Source organism: Pteropus vampyrus, unplaced genomic scaffold, assembly GCF_000151845.1.
Source record: "Pteropus vampyrus isolate Shadow unplaced genomic scaffold, Pvam_2.0 Scaffold80, whole genome shotgun sequence".
Classification (NCBI taxonomy): domain Eukaryota; kingdom Metazoa; phylum Chordata; class Mammalia; order Chiroptera; family Pteropodidae; genus Pteropus; species Pteropus vampyrus.
Window position 1 is genome coordinate 4299560 of NW_011888861.1, and position 10377 is coordinate 4309936.

The following is a 10377-nucleotide window of genomic DNA, read 5'->3' on the forward strand; positions in this document are numbered from 1 at the left end:
ATAAATTACATTCAATGTATAATCATGGAGAAACAAAAGTTTTGATTTTATAATTAGAAAATTAATAAAATTTTATTGGATTGTGTTATAATAAATGAAAACACAAGATAAAAAAATTCTCAGAGAAACCTTGGACTTTAGATTGAGAGACATCAGTGTAAGGTGTTCTTCCTAGAAAACCGCTGGTAATTGTTATAAGCAACCTGGCAACTGTACCATTACTCCGTCAGCCCACCACTCATGCTTTAGCATGCATTTGTTCTAAGGCACTTGCCTCATTATTACTCAATTACTCCAAAGAAGGCAAGGCCATGGGAAAACAGGACATAAGACCAAGAAGTTTTGATGGTTAGAGGCAAAAAGGGGAAGAATTGCCACTGGAATGCTGCCAGAGCTGTAGGGAGGGCATTTTGAATGGTGGACAGAGAAGAGTATTAGTTTGCTAGGACTGCTTGTAACAAGGTACTAAAAACTGGATGACTTAAACAATAGAAATATACTGTTTCACAGTTCTTGGGGCCAGAAGTGCAAAAGCAAGGTGTCAGCAGAACCATGCCCTCTCCGACATCTGGTGTTTGCTGGCAATTCTTGGCATTCCTTGCCTTATAGCTGCATCACTTCAGTCACATGGCTGTTTTCTTGTGTGTTTTCAGTGTCATCTCTCTGGGCGTGTCTATCTCTGTGTCAAAATTTCCCCTCTTTATCAGGACACTAGTTATTCTGAATTACAGTCCACCTTAATGACTTCATTTTAACTTCATCACCTCTGTTAAGATCCTGTCTCCAAATAAGGTCATATTCTTTGATACTGGGGGTTAGGACATCAACATAGCTTTTGGCGGGGAGTACATAATTCAATTTATAACAAGAAGGGTTGAGAGAACCTTAGGTTGATGAGAAGAAGGGAAAGTCACAACAGAAGAAGGAATGGGGAGGTTGTCAAATCGAACTTGAATCCACTTTCCAGTGGTGCACAGAGTTCCCTGGACCATTCTATTAAATGGGTAGAAACTGAAATCATTTTCTACATGGCATAAAACAACACAAAGCCCCATCATTTGCCTGTAGACTAGTGTGCAGATGTGGCTTCAGCACATGGTACAGACAATTTAAAGCATAAAGCAAGATAGACTTCTTTCTATCATTAGGAGAACTCAGTAGAAAGAGCTATTCTTCATGTGATAAACTCATAGAGGTGAAAATGTCCTCTTGGGAGTGCTAGCCCAGCAGAGGCTGGCTGTCAGCCAGGAAGAACACATCTGCTGGTGCTCAACAAGATGCTCTGGGTGGGTGATATTTAAAGTAAAATATAGCAGCTCACAGGGAGTTTCCACAGTGATTATTTGATAAGTTGATGCTTTTCTTGAGCTAAAGAAAAAGACAGGAATGGGGGAAGGGTGAGATTGAGAGAAAGAATATTTTAGTCAATGTAAAAACAGGAAGTTGTGAGCCTGCCACTCAGAACACTTGTAATTTGAATCAAAAAACTAGTTTAATTTAAATTGAACTCCAGCTTTTAGGGTATGAGGAGACCTGACCTTATAATCCCATAAATTTGAAAGTGATTACAGACATTCACGCAAACATAGCTTAAAAGCATTGCCTCTGCCTTGAAGGGGCATGTGATGTTTTAAATGAAGTTCAAAGTGCTGCTAAATGGGCCTAAAACTGGTAAGTAACTTTTCGGACACATTCATTTTTTTTTTTTTAATAGAGAATTCATTTAAATACATACTTGTAACAGAATTTTAACAACTATCCTTTAACCATGTGTCCCTTCCTTTGTAGATAGGTTGTCCCATTCAAGATGAACCATGCTTGGGCTAAATCATACAAACACCACACCCAAGATCCATCCTATTGTTAAAGGGATGATGATTTCTGTCTTGCTCATAAAAGTGGCAATAAAACCAGGTGACTCTTCGGAGTTCAAAAGAGCCATCCTGCAATTGGTAAGATATTTAAGAAGTAAGCCTAGTCCTAATGTTCAATCACTTTAAATCTTTTGGGGGAATAATTTGGTCACAATTAATAAAGAAATAAGGAAAGAACAGATAACGCTTCTCCTAAGTACCCATTTCAGAGATCATCATACTGAAAGAGCATTCACCAAGTTGAAACTCTGTTCAAGGGACAGTGCTACAGGAGGTGAAACACAAGTCCTACCCTCAAGGGAACTGAAATTTATTTGTCCATTCATCTCTTCCAGTTGTTCAAGTGTCAAATGTTGGTTGAAGATCTAGCATATTCTAGATATAATCCCATTCACCAGAAAGGGGAGGTCATAAGGAAAGCTCTCACACCCATCAAGGAAGCTCAGAGACTGTTGGGAAGAGAAATGGATAGGAATGATGCTGCATCATATAGATGCAGGTACTAGGGCTATGAGCCATTACAGAGGAAGGAAATAGCACTTGTATGAAATAAACCTCAGTACCAGTCAGACTTAGCTGAGGGCCACATGAATGGTGGGAACCACAGGTGCTCTAAGAGACAAAAGAGGTAGGGACTGAGCAAATCTTGAATAGAATGTATTGAGTTCGGGGGTACATTAGAGAATAAAATAAAAAATGAAAAAGAATTACATAACTATGTATTTATGTTAATATTCCATCACTCTATTTTTTTGCCCCACAATCACCACTGTATCAACTAAAGCTCCCATAACAAAAGAGCACTTTGGTGATTTTGGGCAAGGTAAAAGGTGGGAACTTGGATGCTTGAAATGGCAAAAGCATGGATCCAGTTGAAAATGAATATGGAAGAGGCTCTCAAAGATGATGCATCCTAAATCCATATTGGAGCCTCTAGAATCCTTTTTCCTCCACTCCTTTCCAATGACTGACCCCCTATCTATCCATCTCCTTGTGTATCCTTCTTGCTGAGCAAAAGTCAATGTGATCTGGCTTTATTTTCATTCCTAGTGAATTCTTCATCTGAAAACTACTAATGAACCACCAGCCCCTCTCTCATAATGAGCCAACAGCCCTCTGTTGGTTATAGACAGCCAAGATCTTTTGCATTTGCACTCTTTGTTCTAATGGATATTCTCAGTCTTCTCCATTTCCTATGATAAGAGATGCATGAGGCCCTTTGACATAAATGTATCTATACAAATTAAGTGTTGTGAAAATTGGATAGTAATGCATGAGAAAAAAATATGGAAGAAAATATCTTCGATGAGACTGCAATAAGTTTAAATTACTCACAGGTGGACAGAATAGAGGTGAAAGCCAAGTAAAACTCCCCTGATATATTATATATTGGAAAGATTATGTTGTGCAGAACAGCGGTCCCCAATCATTTTGGCACCAGAGACCGGTGCTCCTTTCAGAATCTAATGCCTGATGATCTGAGGTAGAGCTGAGGTGGTGATGCTAGTGCTGGGGAGTGGCTGCAAATGCAGCTGAAGCTTCACTTGTTGACCCACTGCTCACCTCCTGCTGTGTGGCCTGGTTCCTAACAGGCCACGGACTGTTACTGATCCATGGACCAGGGGCTAGGGACTCCTGGTATAAAATATAAAGAATAACAACTTTTTATCATATATCTATATAGGGAGAAATCAGGAATTGTCCCCAAAACTTACATGAAAATATGGTATGGTAAAGAGAAATATAATCTTGCTGATGAGTCAACTGGCCTATGGTCTCACTTTTGGAAGAATGATGCACAATTAGGTTTTAATTGTTCTTATGCCACTGGATGACTCTAGAGATGCTACCTCTTTGTCCTTTTCTATGGTTTCTCCCATCTTCTCCACTTCTTAGAACTGTACCTGCCCTGCCTGCAAAGCCTAGCTCACCTCTACTCCCTGAAATAAAAACTTCCCTAACTACACTAAGCTATATATTAGCTCCATCCTCTGACCTACCACTAAAATTTTCTGTACACATTGTTATCATTTTCTATATACTACTTGACACACATGTACATTTTGTCTCCCCAATTTTATAAGTACCTCAAGAAGGATCTATCTTTGTAGCATACTTATTCAAAACACCTTATACGTTAATTTATTTAACTTACTGCATAATAGGTAGTAATAAAACAAAAATGAAAAGTATATATGCCCTGCTTTGTAAGAAACTATAGCTTGATAGGGCTATAACCAAACAATTTTTGGTGAGTTAGTCATTTGGAGATTTAAGGAATTAAAGCCTCAGCAACAGAGGATCATGCAAGCATTTAACCAAGGAGAATAGGTGAGGAGAAGGGAAAGAGATTGACAATAATTGGTCAGGGGGGACTTAATTGCTAAAATAAACAATGTGATTAAACAAAATAAAATTCCTCAGTGAAGTCACATTCCAATGTGGTCAATGGAGAGCTTTGCTCCATGCAATCATTCAGGGACCCATGCTGTCGTCAACCTGTGACTCTGCATGAGTTCTGTCCATTCGTGCGATGCATAGGAAAGATGAAAGAAGAGTGGAACATATACCTGGGCCTGTAAGTGACACACTTTCCTCTGCAGAAGGGGTCATACTGGCAGGAATCAAGCACATAGCCACACATAGATACCGCAGAATGAGGAATATGCTCTAATTGTGTGCCCCAAAGAGAATTCAGATATTTGTAGTCTCTGCCATAGTAAGTAAGGTTGGACAAAAATTTTTTTAAAAAATGACTCTTGATAGAAACATGGCCTCAAATTCTAGATTTCCCATCTCCCTTCTTTCAAAGAGATGGACACCAATATAATAGGACTCTGTTTGTAGGAATACCTGTGTGAAGTATATGAGGTGGGGTGAGGCAGAGGAAAAACATCCCTTTTTTTCTTTAGAATAATCTTTGCCTATGACTAATTAGCCATAATGGAAAATAAAACAATCAATGAGGAAAGTATTTGAACCACGTAAATATATATATATATATCATCTGAAATGTTATGTAAATATAACTAGGTATTTTCCTTTTGTGTCCTCAAAGGACTTGGCCTGTGGTATAGGCTTCCCCAGCCAGTGCATGTGAAGACAGCCTGTGCAGACCCTGAGGAAAATATCTGTTTAACTATCTCTTTTAGGATTTCTGACTATTCTGCAAATATTCTGATAATGAGCTGACAAGCTATAAGGCCGGGAGCATTTGAGGCCACGTGGGGAGAGCAAAGACAGGAATATCCTGTTCAGTTGAGAATAACAGTCACCAGAGGTCAAGTAAATCCAATTTCAAAGAGCACTAGAGGGATTCTCCCACTTGAAAGGGGCCAGAAAGGAGATGAAATTGGGAGGAAACAGGATATTATGAGACTTTATAGTGGTACTAATTGGAAGGAATAACCAAGTACCCATGGCTGTCTTGTTTAACCCTTTCTAAGCCTGTATTTATCAAAGGCTAAATACAAAGCCTGTAAGTCTCAGAAGCTTTGTCTGTCTTAAAGAAGCTCATAAAGTAGGAGAAATTCTCAGATACTTCTCACCTCACTTTTTGTACACTTTGCTGCATCCCAGACTTTCTCCTCTGTCTCCCAGGTACCCTGTGTTCTCGTGCTGCCTTAGTGGCCCCTCAAAAAGAGTCACCCCATTTCCCATTGTGCTCACACAGTGAACTGGAATTTTGCTAACTCATTCTAAGCTGTGAATGATTGAGAGCTGTATTAACTGTTACAGTGTTAAATCTCCCAGTATATTTGCATTTAAAACGGGATCATATAAAGATAATGAATCAACTCTTAATAATAGGCTTTGAGGGTTAGAGATGGGAAGATATTCGTGTTCTGCATAATGTTCCTCTGAAATAATTGATCTAGTAACTATTTGATCTATTTAAAGGTCTAGATTCTTTAATATTATAAATCAAGGTTTAAAGAAATCATGGGATTATGTGATTATGCGTTGAATTTTTTAAGATAGACTGTCACATTTTTATTTATTCACAATTTGAACATAGAGTAACAAAGCCATAGGTTTTTTCCCTTCCTTTGACATAGTTTTGAGCTTTGACCTATGAAGAGTTTCTTTCAGAAGCACTACACAACTTGAGGGGTGAAGGCAGGCCAAATATGTAGGTAGAACTACTGAATATGTTTTGGGAAAAATAACACATGAAGTGAAAAGCTGTTCGATGGGCTGTATTTGTAGCTGTTTCTCACTATTGCTGTATTTTAAGCTTGTAGCTTCAAACCACAATTTCATTTTGCTCACAATTTAGTTTAGTTTAATTTAGTTTTAGGTATACAATATAATGGTTAGACATTTATATAATTTATAAAGTGATCCCCCTGATTATTCTAGCACCTATCTGACACTACACACAGCCATTACAATAATATTGATCTTATTCCCTATGCTCTACCCTACATCCCCGTGACTGTTTTGTAAGTACTAGTTTGTACTTCTTCATCCCTTTGCCTTTTTCACTGAGCCCGCTACACCCACTTCCCCCTGGCAATCACCAGTTTGTTCTCTGTATCTTGCTCACAATTTTTTTAAGTTAGGATTTTAGGAAGGCCCTGCCAGAACAGGGCGTCTCTGTTCATGTGCATTGGCATGGGTGGCTCCTGTGGGGCTGGAGGGGCCATGCTGAGATGATTTATTCACATGATTAGCAAGCTGGTGCTGGCTGTAGGCTGAGAGCTCAACAGCAGCTCTCATCCAGAGGTTTTGGCTTCCATATTGGTCTCTCTCTAGGGCTACTTGGGTTTCCTCACAGTATGGTGGCTGGGTTCCAAGAGTGAGTGTTCCCAGAGGCCTAAGTGGAAATCGAAAGGCTTCTTCTGACCTAGGCATGGAAGCCATGTAGCATCACTTCCATTGCATTCTATAGGTCAAGTAAGTCTTTAATTCCAGCCCAGACCGAAGAGAAGGAAAACTAGACTCTGCTGCTGAATGAAGGAGTAGCAAAGCATTTGTGAGCATCTTTAACCTACCATGGACATTCTCAGATAAGAACTGTCATAAAAAGTCATAAAATATTCCTTACTGTGTTATTAAAACTAGCACAGAGGAAACTATCTTCTAATGTTATAGCTCATCCTTCTCTCCAAATGCAATCTTTGTACACTGGCCACTGTACCACTGAAAAATGGCCTCACATGGTAAAAATTGCTTAGTTTCTAGGTTTAAGGGATTTAGGATATGTTCCCTCATCTGGAGTAGACTATTTACTTTTTTTTATATAATCCATCTCAGAAATGACAGGTAGGTTAAGCTTTTTAAACTCTTATGAGCAGTTAGCTTTAAAGGGACAGGAGCAATTCTCTAAACATATTTATTTATTTAACAAATATTTATTAAAGTATGTTCAGAGCACTGTACTGTGTTCTGGAATGTGGAGGGAAGAAGGGAGGGGCGATGTCCTCACAGTTTATACCAGTATTTGTGTATAAAAGGAGTAGCATTCTAGGGTAGAAAGAGTCTTCATCACAATTTAGTTTAGTTTAGTTTTAGGTATACGGTATAATGGTTAGACATTTATATAATTTATAAAGTGATCCCCCTGATTATTCTAGCACCTATCTGACACTACACATGGCCATTACAAAAAGCAACATCAACAAAAAGCAGAGGTAGGAACATAAACCTGTAGTCAAACAGTAAACCTAGAAAGTAACAGTATGGTGTAGTGGTTAAAGGCCAGGCTCCAGAGTCAGACTACCTGAGTTTGAATCCTGGCTCCACTCGCTGTGTGGTTTGGGGCAAGTTACTTAATCTCTCTGTTCCTCAGTATTCTTACTTATAAAATAGGAAAAATGATAGTATCTAATGCTTAAGAGGGTTCCGGGTACTTTAGCCATAAGCAACTTTGCTACAACCATTTTGTTCTGCATAACTGATTGTCAGTAGGGCAACTCTGCCATAAAAACAAATTAAATGAGGACAAATAAAAGAAGAATATTTAAAATGACATAATGGAACAAGAAAGATTATAACAAAACTTAAAAGAATTCATTGAAAAATACAAAATTTTCGAATACATTTTAAATGTGTTATAGATTTATGGCAATACTGTGCAAATAACCGATTTTATTTTGTGGGTTGTACCTAAACACTTGTCTTTGTTCTGTGGGACATGTGGGTTCTACTTGTGCCCTCAAAGAAGCTCTCGACCTCTTTTTCTCCCCACAGTGTCCTGTGTTCCGAAGTAAAAAACCAATTCTTGGAGTAAATCACCATCATCTGGGAAAAATGCTAACTACTTTAAGACCACCGCCATGTCTACTCATCACTGTCTAAACCATTATGAGAGCTAGCTAAGATTTATACATAATATAAAAATGGGAGAAACTACGAGAACTTTGTCGACGGAAAAATGAAACCAAACTGACAACTAGTTTAAATACATTGATTCATTAATGGAAAAATGGAACAAGCAAACAAACAAAAGCCTGTCAACTAGTTATTTTATCCTTTTTATGGCAAAATTGCTTTAGTGCTAATTAGTTATGCAGCAAAAAAATGTTTGTAGAAAAAGTGTTGCAGAACAAATGTTTGTGGCAAAGATTTCCATGGCGAAGATGCTGCAGAGAAAATACCAGATGTGGCCTAAGAGAATTAAGATTCATAAAGCTCTTAGAATAGTCCCTGGCACACAATAAGTACTACATGAGTGTTTGTTAAATAAACATATTAAACCCTCAATAAACATTATCTGTTATCTTATTCTGACTTGGTCTGGAACTGGAGGATATTACCCTGATATGTTATTGAGATCCAATATTTTCATCAGCAACTGTAAGAAACTCATTCTTAACATCAAGGCAACTTATAGTTTGAAAGAGAGAACAACTGACTATAACTGCGAGTGAAATACAGGAGCACATTGTTGGATATGTTGTTGACATCCTTTGGATTGTGTTGAATGAAGGGTTATGCTATTGTCTTTTTCTGGAGAAAGGATTTGATGTTTGGGTAGAATCTGAATATTAATTATTAGATGTTATTCAACTAATGTGTGTGGAGCGCCTGACACTGTTCTAGGCATACAATGTAAATGATACAGCTGAGACATACCTAATGATACAACTTCAAGCAAAAGAGATAAGGTCCCTTCTTATATACTCCTGGCATTTATGTTATGGTGGTGAGATAGAGAAGCAGGGTGTACCAGGAGGGGACCCGGCATGAACAAAGCACAAACAGAGATACGAGCAAGATGCTAGCATTCAGGGAACAGCGGGAGACAAAACAGACCAGAGCAGGTGGTCCATACAGTGTAGCTCAGGAGATATGAGTAAAAAGTCATCTTTGAATAACTTCAAATGACAAATGACAAAATGGCCCATGCCAGAATTCCTAAACTCCTAGAGCTCCCTACAAATGGGTTGTATCTAATGCGTGGTAATTGATATTCCAGGCTCCAGTTAAGACAAAATAAGGGAGGTCAGGCATAGATTACAGCAAGAGTTTAGGCTTCACATAACTTTCTGATTTCAAGGGCTGTCAAGCATTAAAGCAGGGCCAGAGGATGCAGTCAATTTTTCTTCCCTGGAAAATTTTAAGAATAAAATAGAGCATAAAATTTTAGGAATGAATTAGGAAAAGAATAATGTTTCAGAAAAAAATAATTCCTGAAGAATTTCACTTTCTTCCAGACTCTCATTCTATATGTCCATGGAATGCTATGTTTATTAGAAACTTTTCTAGGTTTGGAATGATTTGTAATTCTAAATATAATTACTGATTTTTTTTTTTTTTCCATAGGCTCACACCTCACAGGATACCTGACAAGCAGAGGCTGCGTGAATCATGCAGAGTTGGTTATAAAACCAACCCCTTCCAACTCTCAAATTCAGAATAAATAAGAAAAATGGCCTAAAGAAGAGACTTCCCAAATCATACACTAACTACACAAATTAAAAATCAACCAATGTTCTCAAATTGGAGAACTGAATAAATTTACATAATTACTCCAAAATGCAAGTAAATTAGATAGAAATGGAAACTGGAAATTCTTTAGAAAACAGAGTAACAAATAAGACGGGACTGGAGAATAGCAAGAAAGATGAGTAATCTCAAATTCACACTGAAAAACCAGAGGCTGCTCAGATCAAAGTCTTCTGATTCAACCTCTTTCACAGCAGGACCATCTTCTTTACTGAAAGGTCTCCTACAGATTCTGATGACTATTTAGAAGCTCTTCCAAAGTTACTCAATAAAAACAAAGCTCTTTACATTTTTTCCACGGAAAACTGATTTTGGGCTTGATGTGTAACTCCCTAATTCTTACCTCACGAACCAGAGTGGGAGTAATAAAAAAATTTTGTGTTGGAGATTTCTAAATTCAACTTATGCCCAAATCCAGAGGGGAATTCGACACTGAACATGGAAGTTAGAAATGCAATCTTTCAACATATACATAAAACAGGTTTATCTCTTAATTTCTTTTCTAAAACCAAAGAAAATTAACTCCTTCAACTTTCTGGTACTTAACAGC